General features: G+C 41.3%; 1 protein-coding gene across 6 annotated transcripts in view; it reads right to left on the bottom strand.

Annotated features, from left to right (window-relative positions):
• Positions 1-15,809, bottom strand: part of TBXAS1 (thromboxane A synthase 1) — a 252,198-nt gene extending 236,389 nt beyond the window's left edge. For 2 of the 6 annotated variants that reach the window (XM_081957163.1, XM_081957168.1), the window contains exon 1: positions 15,096-15,344. The gene's annotated coding sequence lies outside the window, so the exon portion shown is untranslated. The other 4 variants (XM_081957166.1, XM_081957165.1, XM_081957164.1 and 1 more) reach the window with 4 other exon arrangements.
• Positions 15,810-19,635: the final 3,826 nt, after the last annotated feature.

Below are 19,635 nucleotides of genomic sequence, written 5' to 3'. Positions count from 1 at the left end.
TGTTATCTGTATGGTTTTTAAAGCAGTATTTCCGCTCAAACAGCACCCATTAACAAGGTTTGTAAAATCTGTAATAGTTTCATCACTTTTTATCCAGGAGATAAAGTCAGATGATCAATAGTGGGAAGGAACAAAGGGATCCTTATTGGCTTATTGTTTTTTTATTTTTTCCTTTCTTCCAGATCTATCTCATCTGCTGCCATTCTGCTGTTGTCTCCTTAAAAAACTAGATGCAACAATGATGCGCTGACAGTCTTTGAGGCCTATGCAAGAGTGCTATGGTGATCACTGGATGTAGATCACTGTAGTAACACTGGATGATTTAGTGCTGTGGTGGCGAATTGCACATGTGCCACAGGTGGCACGCGGAGCCCTCTCTACAGGCACGTGAGCCATTGTTCAGCTCAGCTCTACTGCGCATTACACACACGCCTCCCACCAGCCAGGTGATTGGCAGGTTTCTCCCACATGTGGGAGACACACGCACATGCGTGTGGGGGGGCAAGGGTCATGCACACATGCGTCAGGGATACAGCGCAGGGCCCCCGTGGCCCATTTATGGTCCCAGGAGGTTTCAGGGAGGCCTGCTAGGCCCAAAACAGGCCGCTGAAGAGGTCGCACACGCATGCACAGGGGGGCGGAGGTTGCATGCGCAGGGGCGGGACCTGTAGGGGGGATGTTGCATGCTCATTGCATTATGGGTGTGGGCATGCATGCACACGCTGTCACACACAAATACAAAAATACAAAAGGGTTAGCCATCACTGGTTTAGTGCAAGGTTGAAGTGCAGAGAAGAGCAACAAAGATGATTAGGGGACTGGAGGCTAAAACATATGAAGAACGGTTGCAGGAACTGGGTATGTCTAGTTTAATGAAAAGAAGGATTAGAGGAGACATGATAGCAGTGTTCCAATATCTCAGGAGTTGCCACAAAGAAGAGGGAGTCAAACTATTCTCCAAGGCACCTGAGGGCAGAACAAGAAGCAACAGGTGGAAACTAATCAAGGAGAGAAGCAACTTAGAACTGAGGAGAAATTTCCTGACAGTTAGAACAATTAATCAGTGGAACAGCTTGCCTCCAAAAGTTGTGAATGCCCCAACACTGGAAGTCTTTAAGAAGATGTTGGATAGCCATTTGTCTGGAACGGTATAGGATTTCCTGCCTAGGCAGGGGGTTGGACTAGAAGACCTCCAAGGTCCCTTCCAACTCTGCTATTGTATTGAAGCAGGGTATTCATGAAATGTGGGGACCAACCCAATTCCCCCCCTAACTGTTCCCCAAATAGAGTGTGGAGGGAAACTGGAAGCGAGCATTTGTTGCTTATTTAAAGAAAGGAAAGAACCCTACTTAAAAATGCTGCTTCTGACTCAGCTTGCTCTGTGACTTTGCTCTTTTTTAAAGATATATATATATTCAGTTCAGTTCCTCTCAGGAAGAGGACAAGGAGCAGTTTGGAGACGATACTAGAGTCCTGCATCCAGGCAAGCACTGTGCTGCTGCATCGCCTTGATTGGCAAATGTTTTTCCTGTCGGCCAGTGATGGGCAGAAGAGGGAGGATGTGCACTAATCGCTTTGCTTATCACACGTTCACATGCACAGGACAGCACCATTCAGCAGTGAGTGAGAACAAAGCAATTGAGGAAGAATAGTGATCAGCACTGGGGCAGCAAATGTCATAGCGTTCTGCTGACTCAAGGATAGACAGTACTTTAATGCAGTAGTGGAAAAATGACCTACATTAAAAATCACCTCTAAAAATGAAAAAAAAAAAAAAGACCTTTGTGGAAATACCATGCTTGGCATCCAAAGAGGTGGTTAGTAAACATGTAAACATCCCCTCCATTGAGTAGATCACTGGTTCATTCTAGTTTGGCACTAATTTCTTTGAGTGGAAATAACCATCCACCATTTAAGTTTTTCTCAAAAGCCTAAAAAAGTTTAAAACTAGCAGCACTGGAGATTAAATTTGGGGATATGCAATAGGCATCAAATTGTAAAAAGACGTTTTCTGTTGGGGCACCCAATTTATAGAGGAAAAAAGGAGGGATGCGATGTCTCAGCGGCTAAGCCGCTGAGCTTGTCAATTAGACAGGTTGGCAGTTCAGCAGTTCGAAACCTAGCGCCGCGTAACGGAGTGAGCTCCCGTTACTTGTCCAGCTTCTGCCAACCTAGCAGTTCGAAAGCATGTAAAAATGCAAGTAGAAAAAATAGGAACCACCTTTGGTGGGAAGGTAACAGCATTCCATGCGCCTTCAGTCTTTAGTCATGCCGGCCACATGACCATGGAGACGTCTTCAGATAGTGCTGGTTCTTTGGCTTTGAAACGGAGATGAGCACTGCCCCCTAGAGTCAGGAACGACTAGCACATCTGTGCAAGGGGAACCTTTACCTAAGGAAATCCTCCTACAGAAAAAGTAATACTGCTATTATTATATTTGAGGGGGTGGCAATGACTGAGGCAAGGCAGTACTCGGATAACAAGGCTTTATTAGAACAGCTAACGCAACAGCAACTCCAGAACCAGAAAGGTTGACTAGTTCCGCTTGACAGCAATTTATATGCAGGCAGTCCCACGGTTGGCCAATCAGAGAACAGTGACTTTCCCGCTCTTGCCACATGCACGCCTCAACCAATGGCGAGCCTCGGAGACGGAGCCACGTCTCCGAGGCTAAGACATAACAGCTATCAAGGTATATGTTGAAACCTAATTATTCATGCCACCTTTTGATAATTCTCAGCTAATGGTTTTATTACATTTTAATATTATTTGACATGCTTTACTGGACGTTTTCTGAAGATTCATAATACAATAGACCTTGCACAAATAAGAAGTCCTATAATTCCTGTGAGACATCTGTTTAAGACTATGAGAACAAATTGTTAGATTTACATAAACCAAGGTGGATTTAATCCAGCATTTGCGCTAGAGAACTCCTCTAGAGTTTTAACAACATATCATGAACACTTTCACAAAATGACTGCCATAGTGGTCATAATGTATTCACTGATGCAAAACTAAGTATCCATTGATGCATCCCTTTCAGTCCCCACAAAATATTCTTCACCATCTTGGATGATTGTTTTATTCCCTAGCAACACACACACACACACACACATACACAGCACTTTATGAATAAAGCAAAGCAGCCCCATGCCATTTAAACATGTCTCTGTGACTTCTTCTGTTCAAGATATGAATTGAAAGGTGTTTTAGATCAGTGTTTATCAAACTCAGCAATTTTAAAACCTGAGGACTTTAACTCCCAGAATTCCTTAGTTGAGCTGGGAGTTGAAGTCCATACATGTTAATGTCGATGACATTGAGATATACTGCTTTAGATTCAGCATGGGTACCTTCAATCTGTAAACAGCACCTCAAACACCGAAATGGAGACTCATAAAAATGTTTTAGTAAACATGAAGTGGCAAGGCAGCTATTATATAGCTTTACATGGTTACCACCTTCATAATTATTTTTAAGTAGCTGATAACCCAACGTTGCCCAGGTATTTATTTATAGGGGGGAAACGTTCGGACAAAACGTAATTTCTAATGTTGGATTTTCCCCCTTACCAGAAGGAGCACTGTGAAGCTGTTACCATGGCAACTCCACTGCGCTGTACAGTAGACGTCAGTAAGGCAGTACGGCACAACAGGCTGTATCTTAACAGAACACACACCCCGAGGAGTATTAACAGTGTCTTAACCACACAGTATTTTTTTCCAGAGAGTAAGTCATCTGTGTACCAAATTTAGTTGAAATTGCTCAAGGCGTACCAGAGTTAGTAGTATACACACACACACACACACACACACACAGAGTCGTTTTTATATATGTAGATACAAGCTGCTAACAAGAGGTATTTATTTGGATTCTCTGCCCAAGCCACTTCACTATGGAATACAGCAATAGGCCTTACATGGGGCTGCCCTTGAAGGCCACTCAGAAGCTACAGCTGGTCCAGAATGCAGAGCACAAGTAGTTATGGAAAACTTCAGTACAGCCATGTAATCTTCCTAATTGTCCTGTATTTATCACCAGCAGGCTTCCAGGTACCATTCAAGTTATTACCTACAAAGCAACTTACATTTATTTATTATTTATTTTATTTATTTTATTATTCATATTTATAGACCGCCCCCTCTCCCGAAAGGGACTCGGGGCGGTGTACAGTCACTAAAATACGTTATAAAATACATACAAAACAGTTAAATAATTAAATACGTAGGTGGAGGAGGTTGCAAGACTGTACATAGAATAATAAATATTAAATATAGTATATAGTGTATTAAAAACTTTTTAAAACCCCAAACCCAATTAAAATGAATAAATCCCCGGGAGGTAGAACTAAGAAAGTGCCAGGCCAGCTGATTGAAATAGGTGAGTCTTTAACTTTTGCCGGAAGGAACGGAGGTCGGTGGTAGTTCGAATGTCAGGGGGGAGGTCATTCCAGAGGGTTGGGCCCATCACAGAGAAGGATCTACTCCTAGGTGTCGCCCGCTGGCATTGACTAGCAGACGGCACCAGGAGGAGCCCCTCTCTGTGTGAGCGGATAGGTCGCAGGGACGTGTGTGGTAGGATGCGATCCTGCAGGTAACTAGGTCCACTGCCATGGAGCGCTTTAAAGATGGTGATCAATACCTTGATGTAGGGCAGTAATGGCGAACCTTTTTCACCTCGGGTGCCAAAAGTGGGCGTGCTATCACGCATGGTCACATGCCCATGCTGTGCCCCCCCCCCCACTGCCCCATGCATGCACGCATGCACGCACGGCTTTCTTGGAGCCTGGGGAGTGTGAAAACGGCCTCCCTGGCCCCTCCAGAGGCCAGAAACGGCCCGTTTTCTGATTTCCGGTGGGCTCAGTAGGTCAGTTTTTCGCCCTCCCCAGGCTCCTTAGGCCTGGGGAGGGCGAACACTGCCTCCCCCACCCCACCAGAGGCCAGAAATGGCCCATTTTCCAACATTCAATTTGTATGTTGGGCAGTTGTTCTCCCTCCGGAGGCTTTAGGAAAGCCTCCTGAAGCCTCCAGAGGGAGAAAAATGGCCGCAAATGAAGGCCAAAATCAGCTGGTCAGCGCATACATGCTGACAGGGAAACGCCTTGCGTGCCCTATGCCACCTGTGACACACGTGCCATAGGTTTGCCATCATGGATGTAGGGCCTGGAGAGCTGAGGGACTATTTTTCTCCCCTTGTCTCTGCCTATCCCATAAAATCCAACAGTTGACATACCTTCTCTATCACCCTTTTGAATAGCTTTTCCCTTGAGGTTTTTTAGATTATTCTCCTTTGATTTGGATACTTAGGTTTTAAACATTCAGAGTGTGGCTTTATCAAATCATTGTTTGACAAGATTATGCAAATTTTAAGACCTTAAAAGTCAGGTTTTTGTACCTTCTCTGGCAAGTCTCAGAAACAAGTATTCTATATTTGTATTCCCATAAATATAAAGGCAGGCTTTCAATTGTTTTGTTGCTGTTTTTAATGCCTCTGGTTTAATTTACATGTTAGATTTTACTTCGTTTTACTGAAAGCATTGATAGAACTAGGAGTAAAATAAATTTAATCGATAATGTAATTAAGCCTAAAAACACATCTCTAATTCCCTTTGTTATATTCTGTATTCTTATCACACCAAAGCACATGGACATGTATGCTCACTAAATCACCAATGTAACAGAAGTCACTCCTAGGAAGACTGGCCTATACAATATCCAAACTAGAGTTTACTCTCTGTTCTAAAAAAAACCACGCAGTCCCTTGCGTGTGTATGACACAGATTAAGTAAAAAGATCAATGAGTTCACTAAGAGTTTTGCAAAGCATTTCACACATCCAATGTGTTGTGCCTGTGTTTATAGCATTAATAGCACCAACACTTCCAAATGCAAATCTAAATCAATAAATGCATTGCCACGCCACTGCGGTCCAGAAAGCAACTGCTTCAAACAGGAAAATTGCAAATCAACCAGCTCTTCCCTATCGAGCGCTTGGACTGTTCTCCTCAAGTCAACGTCAATAGTTTCTTTATTGTACCCTTTGCCGGCATAACTGGCCAGGACTATTTGATTCTGAAGGAACAACCCGTGTTATGCAAAAATGTGGGAGTTATGGCAAGCAGGATACAGGAAATCTTGAACGTATGAGGTTGCTTTGTATTGTGCCAAAGCATTTGGCATGTTGGTGCCACTACTGGCAGCAGCTCTCTAGGGTTTCAAGAAGGCACTTTTCCCAGGTTCTGCTGCTTGAGATTATAAAGAAAACAGCTATTGTCTTAGGTTAGGATCAGGGCGTCATGCAAGGCATCCCTTGGAAGATAAAACTGTGGTAGCAAGAACTACCAAGCTGCTATAGCAAGAATGAAGCAGGGCCAAGATATACAAAGCCTCAGAGTGTTTCTAGAGGACCACTTCTCAACCTCAACAACTTTAAGATGTGTGGACTTCAACTCCCAAGCTGCATGTGTTGAAGCTCAGACATCTTAAAGTAGCTTAGGTTGGGAAACACTGTCATAGGAAGAGATCTTCGAAACTGCTAGCTTCCCATCATACAAGTTTACCTAGACAGCTACAAATGCAAATATATATATATATATATATATATATATATATATATATATATATATATATATATATATATATATATATATATATATATATATATATATATATATATATATATATATATATATATATATATATATATATATATATATATATATATATATATATATATATATATATATATATATATATATATATATATATATATATATATATATATATATATATATATATATATATATATATATATATATATATATATATATATATATATATATATATATATATATATATATATATATATATATATATATATATATAACATTTGGAAGAGCTAGCTGAGCAGAGAAAAGTGTTTAGTCAGTAAAATAATGTTTCTTAAGTACTTCCCTGTTGAAAGGTCTTTTCACAGGTTTACTTCCCTTTCCAATCATTCCTCCTCTTCTACAGAATTTCTTTAGAAGCATCAACCAAAACTTCTAAATTACATTTAAAAAAAAGCAAAATTTAGCTTGACTAGGTGCTTTACTAAGAAACAGAACTGGAATTTAAGGAAATTGGGAGCCCAGTCCTTACCTCAATTTAATAGTACAATCTTGTTATTTTATATTTTTTTAAAAAATTGAGGACCAGTTTCTTTATGGCAATGTGTACTGCTTCAAAAACTTTAAAGTCATAAGCAAGGTGTGAGTCACTGCACCTGAGGCCCTTCTTTGCCCACAATCCCAATGGGCAACCTTTACACTGATGCTTTTTTTGCGCCTCTTTCCTCCTCCTGCAAATATGAAATGTGTGGAAGTATTTTGGAATTTCCAAGTAGCTATTTAAAAAGAAAATGCTGTAAAGTCAACACTTTAGTCTCATCAAACTGAAATTAACTTTAGAAAATGGACAAGATACACCACCACCCCAACAAAGGATAACTTAGTTAGCTAGACTCAAGAGAAAAATGCTAATTCTATAGTCCAAAACACATTCGTTGGCCAATGAAGAGCTTCTGAATTATATTGAAGGAAATGAATTTGACAGTAGCATTGTTTTAAGGAAGAGAATACTCCATTAGTGACATTTGGCATTTTCTCACAGCGCCAACAATGTTTTCAGATGAAGACTCCCCCCCCCCCGCCCCATGATTCTGGTAATAAGAAAGGATGGATTAAATTACCCTCACCCCTTTATATGCAAACTCAATATATCAGCCCCAATATGCTACTATAAGCATTAAACTTTTTAAGCCTTAACTTCACCAACCAGAACCAACCCATCTGATTTGCATGTCCTGGGAGAAACTGCAGTTTGCCACTGACTTGGGTACACAGACACTGCTTTCCAATGAGTGCAACTGGATTACAGTACAGCCGTTGCTATTAACTATCATCAACCTTGTTTGATTGCAATTACATGCAAATCTAATCAACCAAAGAATCCCCATAACTCCAAAGAGGCATTGTATTATTTTACTAGGTTTTCATGCTGCTCCAATTGTCAACTTGTTTCTTAATCTATTTTGCAGCAATACTTTGCATTGGTCAACCATCAAGTTTCTTACTACCAGCAGTGACGTGCGGTCAGTAGAGGCAAGGGAGGCAGGGCCTCACCTCTCTTCATGGAATAATAGTATATAATATTATATACTATATATAATATTATATACATCCGTCCGGCCGCGCCCGGGAGACGCAGAGGGAGAAATGTTGTCGGCGCCTCCGGATGACGAACCAGTCGCTTGCTTTCGTCATCGGGAGGCCGACAACATTTCTGCCTCCGCGTCTCCCGGGCGCGGATGGACGAAGGTAGCCAGAATGGCGCCGAAGCAGTCCGGCGAGTGAGCGAGGCAGCGAGATCTTCGGTCACTCGTCCACCGGACTGCTTCCGCATCTCCCAGGCGCGGATGGACGAAAGTAGCCAGAATGGCACCGAAGCAGTCCGGCGAGCGAGCGAGCGAGCGAGGCAGCGAGATCTTCGGTCACTCGTCCACCGGACTGCCTCGGCGCCATTCTGGCTACCTTCGTCCATCCGCGCCCGGGAGATGCGGAAGCAGTCCGGTGGACGAGTGACCGAAGATCTCGCTGCCTCGCTCGCTCGCTCGCCGGACTGCTTCGGCGCCATTCTGGCTACCTTCGTCCATCCGCGCCCGGGAGATGCGGAAGCAGTCCGGTGGACGAGTGACCGAAGATCTCGCTGCCTCGCTCGCTCGCTCACCGGACTGCTTCGGCGCCATTCTGGCTACCTTCGTCCATCCGCGCCCGGGAGATACGGAAGCAGTCCTGTGGACAAGTGACCGAAGATCTCGCTGCCTCGCTCGCTCGCCGGACTGCTTCGGCGCCATTCTGGCTACCTTCGTCCATCCGCGCCCGGGAGACGTGGAGGCAGAAATGTTATCGGCCTCCCGATGACGAAAGCAAGTGACTGGTTCGTCATCTGGAGGCGCCACTACTACTGGTTCGCCCAATCCAGGCCGAACCAGGAGCAACCCACCTCTGACTGGTATGCAATTGTGAAGCTAAATCACAAATGGCTGTGTTTCCACAACACGTAATGTTTAAATCAACCAAGCTGACTATGCATTAATACAATACATGAACTGTGGTGCTTAGAGTCATGCAACTTCCTCAGGCTTTTTTTTTTGTTTCACCCACTATGGGAAGCAAGTCATCTCTAATCATTCCCCCACCTAGTTCCTTATAATTATCTAGGCATAATTCACAATCAGATTCACTCAAACAAGTGAAATGCTGAAAATATGAGGTTGAGTAATACAGCTGACTGCAAGTTAACCTTGAAACTTCTTTAAATCAAAGGTCACTCTGTGTGTGTGTGTGTGTGTGTGTGTGTGTGTGTGTCATTAAAGGTACTGAGCATAGATTAATGAGAGAAAAAAATGAATTTCAACCACTGTAGAATCAGGCTGCAGCATAACAAAACTGAATATATTCTTAATACGCATTTTGCTTTAGTAGCAGATGTCATGGATATACCTATGTCATTTTCTCTGCAACAATAAGGAAGTATAAGTTTCTCCTAGGATTATTTCTTTGTAATCCCTAGTCTGATCTACAACCCTGGTATTGCCCATCTACAGTCTTAACCAGGCTCAATCTTGTTTAGATTCCAAATCCAGAAATCTCTGCCAGGGCTTGTCATCTGCTGAAGCAAGAGAAGCTAAGGTAACTAAACATGATGGTGAGAAAAACCTACCAACCTTTCATAAATGCAAGGCATTGTACATTAGCAGCTGTATACCACAAAGGAAAACGTAAGAATTATTCGTATAGCATCACAATTGAAGCAATTAGTACATTTGTTTCTCATATTCACACCCCAAAACTAAATAAGACGTGGATTGCATTCCAAGGTACCTGAAGCATACCAGTGGTTAAGCTGACTAAAAAACTCTGTCCTTTTTACTTTTTCCCATCAAACACTGAAGTACGTAATTAAGACCATGACTATCACTTACCATATCAGTCATCATATACTTTGGGTGTAAACAGTGAAAGTCCATTGCAAATATCAAATATACAAATAGGCTGAAGTAAACTGGCCATGTCCCCATGAATTTTTTCTGTTTCCATAGGAAAACAAATGGCTTCAAGAGAGACAATAAATTCATGCTGCTATCACTTGGTGTTGAAGATTTGCCTAGTCCTGTGTTTGTTTTAGAGACATATGGTAACTGTCAGTACTCCCAGCTGCTTCCAAAATTTCTCAATACTTACTTTCTCTCACCTGGGATTAAATATCTAATGCACAAGTTTATAAGGCAATTTGCGCACACTTAGGAATAAGTCCCATTGAACACTGTAGACCTTACTTCAATAGCAGTTTAATCTAGATTCTTCCTTGAACATGTAAAAGAGGCAACAATTACATATCAAGTAAAACTAATAAGGTCCTTCATGTTATTTAATAATATCCAGAAAGATAGTAAATGAAACTGCTGCAGCAAAAACAAAGGAATCTCGTGGCATTCTAAATATTAGTTTACACAATAATAAATTTAGTAGTCTTTAAAGTAACACCTTGTTTCCTCCATTGGCAAAAATTGGGATAAGTCTGAACACTTTTAAGTCCAAGAATCAATTATCTTAAAACACATCAAGTTCAAAGAAAGTAAGAATATATAATCCTGTCTGGTAAGAGGAAATAAAAATATAGTCATTTTTTTAAAAAAAAACAATGCTTGCAAGTAGCTAATTAGCACTGGGGGTAGGGGGTGGGAGTATATTTAACCTGACTTTCCTCTGGTGAACTAGCTCCTACACTATTTGCAAATAACATATGTTGTTACCCCTTAGGGAGCTTTGAAAAATGTGATATACCCTGTCACTTTCACTCTGAAATAATAATGACCAGAATTCTACAACTTTTTCATGATGCATATATCACTTTTTAAATGCCAGATGAAACCACACTGAACAATTTGCTATTAAATTGTGGCCTGAAAAAGACTGCCAGGAGCATCTACATGCATCAAATAATGCTCCAAAACAGGGTACCCGTTTTTCATTGACACTGAATAAGTATCCTTGTAGGAGAGCATTATCTTAGACTTTAAAAATCACCTGAATCAAATGGGCATGTTTTATATTTCAAAATATACAAGCATTAGAAGCACTCAAATACAGTTTGGGCCATATTATTTCTGTTTATAATGATTTTCAAACCTGATTTAATTTATCCCCGACACATTTTTTGCCTGTTTTTTTTAAATATCAAAACCTGTAATTATGAAAATATGTTTTCAAAGGATAAGCATGTAAAAGCAAGTAAAAATTTTGACATACAATATTTGGTTATAACTTACAATTTATTTCACACATCATGTACTATAATTGATTTTCAACTAGCATATAAGTCCAATAAACTAACCTATAATCTAGTGTTTCTCAACCTTAACCTTTGTAAAATATATGGACTTAAAATTCCAGTCAACATAAAGAAAATGGCTAAGGTTGGGAAACATTATTTTAGACCAATAATGCCAGAGAAGAGGTCTTGTTATGGCCATTGTATTTTCTCATTGTGTAATGTGCTATATTTTGTAACTTTGGCAAAAAGGGATCTTTCTCCTGAATTGGAGGCGGAATAACAACATATGTGGTTGAAGTGATAAAGAGAAGGAACTACAGTTCCTTCTCTTTACACCCATCCCAAATTATTATTATTATTATTCAGAGTTTTTTTCCCAGGCTGGATTTCCACTGGACAGAGGTTGCCCCTTCTTCCCCAGAATGCCTTCACATGACAATTTTAGATAATATACCAAATCCTCATGATATATTAACTGTGCCTGGTCTATTTTATTTATTCTTGTCTCCTGAAAATAATAATCTCCAGTTCTCTATAAATCCCCAAATTATATTAAATGTCTCCAAAGATACTGTTTTATGCATTATTACAACCCAATCCTTCAGAACCCAGTCTCCAAACAGAAGGGCTTCTACAACCAGGGGTAATATATTAGCTACTTAGATTGCAATCTATAAACTTGTTCTCGGGAATAAACTGTGCGGAATTCAGGGCAATTTACTTGTGAATAGAGTTGCATAGATTATGAGGCAAAAACCTAGTCAGTCTTCTACAGTTCCAATATTATTTAGCATGAACTTTCCTTTTCATTTTAATATATTTCGGGAACTGCTATATAGTGTTTCATTAAGTTTTCATCTCTAGAAACAATTTAATAGTACTCACCAACCAATCCCTGCTGTCAATCACACATAAAAAGATATCTCATCCCATACCTTTCTCTTTGAATAGGCTATGATGGAAGCACACAAAGACACAAAGCTAGGATTGGCCAGGCATTCAATGATCAATGGAACGAATAAGTCCTTCTTGTCACACTTCTCCCATGCAAGTACAGAGGAAATGACGGGAAAAATCTCACCTCCTAAATTTTTGCTGGTCAGGTAAGTGTTAATTTCATGGGGCGGGGAACGGCCAATTTTACTAGCTTCTGGCTATACTAAATTCTTCCTTTTATCCCCTTCTCATCCAGAAACTTTTAAACCACACCACAAGCCTGTGCAAGCCAGCTCCACCCTTTGGACTTTGCATCTTGAAAAATTAAACAAAGCCAAAGAATTATGGTCTATTCATTCATTATCTAACGACACTGACCTTTTTTCCCTCCAGTATTTAGACCGGTTCCTTTAAAAAGAACTGGAAAATTATAGCCATTGTTTGGCTTTGTTTGGGGATACACCCTTGCCTCTATAAATTAGTTTATGATTTAGCACAATTGGACAGGGAAGTAGAGATGCCCTTGCAGTTCCCATATAAAAGTGCAATTTTCATATATCAGCCACCCATATGTCCTTTCTTCTATCTTTAGTACCTAAGTGCTACAGTAGTGCTAGTAAAGGAATAGTCTAAAGATATACAGAGAACCTTGTAGCCACTCAAAATTTCCCATTGTCAATCACCATTACAACAACGCTGTTCTGGTAAAGTTTATTATTAGGCATTAATTACATGTTATATTTAGGTTCAGGGCAGCCCCCACCCCCACCCTTCAGAGTTAGCAATTTAGCATCCTTAGCCAGCCTTTATAACAAGTCATTTTGGGATGCTAAACTAAAGGAGAGTAACTGATTTCAAAAAGGCAATATACATTAGGCCCTTATGACAAAAGTTTTTTTTGCCTATTTATTGTTTATAAGTCTTGATGCATTATATTTTTTTTTCTAAACTATACTTATACAATATTTGTTTTATAGTATTATCTATTAAAGCAGAGTACTAGAAATAGAGAAGAAAAGAAGTACTTTATCAGTATTAATTACAATTTAGGAATGTATATTAAAGGTGTGAAATTTGATTTTTTTTTTCATACAAAGTTAAGGTTTGGAAGAAGAAAAAGATGATTACCTCAAAGTGTTATATACACTGTAGGTTTTGGCTTTAAGCAGAACATTGAAGTCTATACACACAGATACACACAAGGTTAAGAAAAACAGATCAGCAAATTATATTTAAGAATAAAGCACCAGAAGGACACATTTTAAACCAAGTTTCCCAAGTCCCAACCATTGGGAGACTATAGCATCCTGGCTAATACATGCAGTTCTCGACTTACAACCACAACAGAGCCCAAAATTTCTGTATTTAAGTAAGTTTTGCTCCATTTTACAACTTTTCTTGCCACAGTTAAGTGAATGATCACTGCAGTTGATAAGTTAGCAACCCAGTTGTTAAGTGAATCTGGCTTCCCCATTGACTTTGCTTGTCAAAAAGTCGCAAAAGGTGATCACATGACCTTGGGAGACAGCAACGGTCATAAATATGAACCAGTTTGCCAAGCATCTGAATTTTGATCACATGGTCACTGGGAATGCCGCAAAGGTTGTAACTGTGAAAAACGGTCATAAGTCACATTTTTCAGTATCATTGTAATTTTGGTCATTAAATGAACTGTTGTAAACCAAGGACTACCTGCATTAAGGTTGCTGGTGGTGCAAAGGCAAGTAGCTTAATTCCATTAAGTAGCTCAGTAACTAATCAGTTATAACAGTCTATCCAAGCACAGTCTCACTGAAAAGTTCAGCCTCTCCACCAAATTCAAGCTAGAATAATGCATCCAGTTTTGGTCACTATGCTACAAAAAAGATGTTGAGGCTCCAGAAAGAGTGCAGAGAAGAGCAACGAAGTTGATTAGGAGACTGGAGACTAAAACATATGACGAACGATTGCAGGAACTGGGCATGTCTAGTCTAATAAAGAAAAGGACCAAGGGAGACAGGATAGCAGTCTTCCAATATTTGAGGGGCTGCCACAGAAAGAAGGGGGGTCAAACTTTTTTTCCAAAGCACCCGAACGACAGACAAGGAATAATGGATAGAAACTGACCAAAAAGAAATTCAACCTAGAAATAAGGAGGAATTTCCTGACAGTGAGAGCAATCAACCAATGGAACAGAAGTTGCCTTCAGAAGTTGTGGGAGCTTCATCACTGGAAGCTTTCAAGAAGAGACTGGACTGCCATCTGTCAGAAATGGAGTAGGGTCTCCTACTTGGCCAGGGGGGGTTGGACTAGATGACCTACAAGATCCCTTCCAACTCTGTTAATCTGTTCAGGAGGCATAAAATACACTGTAAAAGCGGGGTCCTCTTTCTGGTATTTTCATCCAGCAGCTCTCAGGGAGTGATAGTACAGGCATTAAAAAACATACCTCTTGATGATCCCACCCAACCCCAATTTAGTAATTTTGTAAACGGGGAGGGGGAAAGAAAACAAAATCCGATCAAAATAGGAGAACATCAACCTCGGGGGCGGTGGGGGGGGGGAGAGACTTAAGAAATGTCTCAAGTCCTCTGAACCTGTTTCATTCATTCTTAGTTCCAATCGCCCACGTGACTCTCGCTTTGGTCGGTTCCGAAGTCTTCTGTGAGTGGGCGGGGCCCTTTAATTCCTCTCCGGGACGCAGCCCCGGGAACCGCTTGCACGTGTTCCCCTCAGAAAAGGCTTACTTTTAGGGATTTCCCCTTCCCCACGAACGAGACAAACGTGAAATTGACAACTCACAGAACAAGCCCACCGAGGCTGTTAATCAGACACTTAATTTCAGGCAAAGGGTTTCGGGTTTCCACATGGCAGGCAGGACTATAACTCCCAGCTCTCCAAGGCGACGTGGTTATTTGCCTAGCCGAAGGCCGGGGCCTTTTGCGCATTTTCTTCCTTTTTTTTCCCTCCCTCAAGAAAGCGTTCTTCGAGCTGAGACAGGTGTTTCAAACCCTGAAGCTGAGCAAAGAAGCCGAGCGAGCTTAAACTACTAGTCCCTGCATGCTTGAGAAAAGGGAAATGGTCTCGCCAGTGCAAAATGGATTCTGGGAGTTGTAGTGCTAATATTTCCGGGCTGTTCTTTCAAGGAAATACTACAAAGGACACACAACACATTAATGCTTAGGTCGAAAACGATGGGTGCTTTGAGGGGGTTGGCTTGTACAATGGCTTCATGGCAACATTTCATATTATCAGAGTGAAAAGACTATTACTGATTCCCCTTTAAAAAAAAAGCAAAATCTGCAGACATTATTCTCAGGAGTGACACAGATTTTTTAAAAAAATGTCTGGTATTTTTATTTAATGGATCTTTTCAACATACAATCATCAAGCCATTAGTTGTAAGTAACTAGATTAGTTTAAACTTTAAAAACCTAGTGCTTTGCTCTTATAGATTCTATACTTACAGAACCACAGGGCTGGAAGGGAGTTTGGAGGTCTTCTGATCTAGTAGAGTAGAAATTGTTCCTTTTCTTACCACATTTCTTTCCCACTCTCATGTTGCAAGAAACTTTTGAAAGAGAAACGGAGGCAGTATGCTGATGAAGATGCTCTTTTTTTAGTTGACACTGTAGGAAGCTAGCATCCACCCCTCTCCTAGAAAAATGAAATATTTTAGGAAATATTAAAAGGGCAGAATATTTCCCCTAAAAGGGAGGCAGAAACTCACCCCCCACCACCACCTTTGTGAAGGCCTGGGCCAGTCTGTTCTACATAACAAAGATCTATCTCCTTCAGGCAGAGCCATAATAGGAATCCCGAAGCACTTTCGTTACATCATCACCCAGCAAGAGTCAACCAAGCTTGGGACTCAAGGCAGCTTATAGAGTTGCCCCTGCTTGGCCCCTTCTGACAACCAATCAGAATACAAGCTCAAATTCAAAAGCCCAGAGGGGGCATAAAATCCAGGCACTCTCAGCATCTCTCCCCATTTTTGCCCAGCATCTCAAGCCATGTAGTCCTGTCCATCATCAATAAACCTTCTTTCCAAGCAACTTCCATGAATCCAGTGTCTTTTTCCCCACTTGGAACTGAACCCAGAAGGATTGTTCTTCCAACAACACTATGACAAAACCTTCCCCATCACATCCCCATCTCTCTATGGAGGGGTAAGATGGGGCAGTTTCATTCAGAGCAATTATCCCTTTGGGTTTAGACCGGGGTGTCAAACCTAGGGAAATTTAAGATTCGTGGACTTCAACGTCCAGAATTCCCCAGCCAGCCAATTCGGGCAGTTGAAGTCCACAAGTTTTAAAGTTGCCAAGGTTGGACACCACCCCTGATTTAGACCTATATAGAATATAAGGTTCAATAATCTCTCAATAATCTCTCTCCTAGGCTGCTAGGGATTTCCCGTCTGGTGGCAGGACTATCCCTTGACACACTTCATTATATTGTAATGGATGGGAAAGCTCCATTGATAAGAGTAACCCCATCTCTCATGAAGCCTCCTTCAGTTCCATAGCCAAAGCTGTACTTCTTACTCTCTGCTCGGCATCAGGCTGCTCCATTCCTTTGAAGCACCCTGAAATTTAGTACTAGAAGTACTCTACTGTCTCTACAAAATATTTTTTTATTTGGGATCAGTGGTGCTATTCAGCCACTTCTATCAGGCGAACCAGTAGCAGCAGTGGCGGGAGGCTCCGCCCATCTCCCAAACATCATCACGGACACTCTGCGCATACGCAGAAGGTTCTGCACATGCACAGAAGCACCGCACGCGCACTCCCAGTTCCGAACCAGTAGTGAAGATAAGAGAAAACCATTACTGGGCTCCCCCCACCCACCTGGACACCATCACATCCCGTTTTTGACGCTCTGCGCATGCACATTCACATTTGCAAACCGGTAGCGAAGGTAAGTCAATATCACCTCTGTGTGGCATATGACCAGGGGTGGGTTCCTGCCAGTTCTAACCTCTTCTATAGAAGACGTTCCACAAATCTACCATGCCGTTTAGAACCAGTTCCAGCTCCCTCCCCCCGCCCGTCCGCACATCATCAAGATGAAGATTGAGAGGAGGAATTCTGGGAGTTGAAGTCCACAAGTCTTAAAGCTGTCAAGTTTGAACACCCCTGGGTTTTTTTCCCCTAAAGGGTTAGGGGTGCAAGGGTCTTGTAACCTGACAGCTTTAAGACTTGTGTGCTTCAAATGCCAGAGTTTCTGACACTTTGGTTGCTAAGCAAGAGTGTTGTTAAGTGAGTTTCACCACATTTTACAAGTTGGCCACGCCCACCCAGTCACTTGGCTGGCAAGCCACTCCCACCCGGTCACATGGCTGGCAAGCCACTCCCACCCGGTCACATGGCAGTAAGCCATTCCCACAAAGCAGGCCACACCTACAGAAGAGGTTCTAAAAAAATTTGAAACCCACCACTGTATGTGACAAACACAGTCAATTTGGATTAACTCAATTCTGGACCTCTTCCCACAACATGATGCTCAGTGTCTCTTGTTTAATGTCTGGCTCCTGTGAGAGATTAAAAAGGAAGGTGAGCTTTCTCCAAGATGACTCTCACCCTATGGTGCCCCAGAGGTGTCCTTGATTTTATCAGTTTGACTGCCAAAAAATAATAATCACAATAGCAGTGTGACTACATAATCAAAGTTCTGCTTCTTTTCTATGTGGCACACATAAATTACAATTTTCACTCCATCACCCTCATCACCACAGATGTCCTGCTTCCGGCATTCCAGCAGGAACTGAAAACAAATGTTCTTCAGCAAGCTTTAGATTCTAGCAAAAGAACAATGGGTGACTTTTAATTGTGTTTATTTCTTTCAGTTATGCTTTTGGTATGCTTTAGTGATTTTAATGAGGGTTCATGTAGGGTTATTTTTGTAGCTGTTGTGCTTTATGAATGGCTTTATTGCTCAATGCAAGAGGTAACTGATTGGGGAAACATGGAAATGATGTGAAGTAACAAATTAATACATAATCTGCACCATTACCAGTGCATCACATCAGAGAGATCCCTTCATAGCAGGGGTGGGTTCCTGCCAGATCTACAGTGCTGTTTAGAACCAGTTCCAGCTCCCTCCCTCCCCGCGCCCGTCCGTACATCATCAAGATGAATAGCGAGAGGAGGAATTCTGGGAGTTGAAGTCCACAAGTCTTAAAGCTGTCAAGATTGAACACCCCTGGGGTTTTTTTTCTAAAGGGTTAGGGGTGCAAGGGTCTTGTAACTTGACAGCTTTAAGACTTGCACACTTCAATGCCAGAGTGCCTGAACCAACATTTTGGTTGCTAAGCAAGAGCGTTGTTAAGTGAGTTTCACCACATTTTACAAGTTGGCCTCGCCCACCCAGTCACATGACTGCCAAGCCACTCCCACTCAGTCACATGGCTGGCAAGCCATTCCCACAAAGCAGGTCACATCTACAGAAGAGGATCTAAAAAAATTTGAAACCCACCACTGCTTCATAGACTATATCATGCCAGGAAAAGAAAGAGTACTTAAATTCAGTCCTATTCCTGAAAGGACTGAATAGGAATAGGACTGAATTATACTATGAAGAATTACAATAATTGAAATGTGGAAACAAACAAAGCTAAAATGGCCACAGGTCACAACATCTACTCAAACAAACTCACACTTTTGTTCTCCTCAGCTTCTTTGAAGACCACCACTACTTATTTCTTGGTTGTATGTGCATCAACCCATAATTAGCTAATCACAGTTTATGTTTTGTGTAAACCCAACTGGTTCACTAACTTTTGATATCAAATCTTGGTTATCTTAAAGATAGGTAATGTGTCACCACAACTCTGAGGATTATGCTTCTCACCCAAGATTCTATCACATGTGCAATTCTTTATAAACAACTGAGACAAATGTTGTCAATGTATATGACTACAGTACCTAGATTTTCATTACTGAAGACTACACTTCAACACAAATGGAGTTCAAAAGCAGGGGTAGGCAAGGCAATAGTACAAAGTAGTTGGAGCTTAGATTTTTATTCTCCCACACATTTTTGCATTTAAACAGTTAACATTAATTAATTTATGTGTATAAGGTAAAGGTAAAGGTTCCCCTCGCACATATGTGCTAATTGTTCCAGACTCTAGAGGGTGGTGCTCATTTCTGTTTCAAAGCCAAAGAGCCAGCGCTGTCTGAAGAAGTCAGCGTGGTCATAGGGCTGGCATGACTAAACACTGAAGGCGCACAGAATGCTTTTACCTTCCCACCCAAGGTGGCTCCTATTTTTCTACTTGCATTTTTACATGCTTTCGAACTGCTAGGTTGACAGAAGCAAGGACAAGAGCTCACTCCATTAC

This window comes from Natrix helvetica (genome assembly GCF_964273705.1).
Source record: "Natrix helvetica genome assembly, chromosome: 6".
NCBI lineage: Eukaryota > Metazoa > Chordata > Lepidosauria > Squamata > Natricidae > Natrix > Natrix helvetica.
The sequence above is the reverse complement of the archived record's forward strand: the minus strand, read 5'-3'. Positions and strand labels throughout refer to the sequence as shown.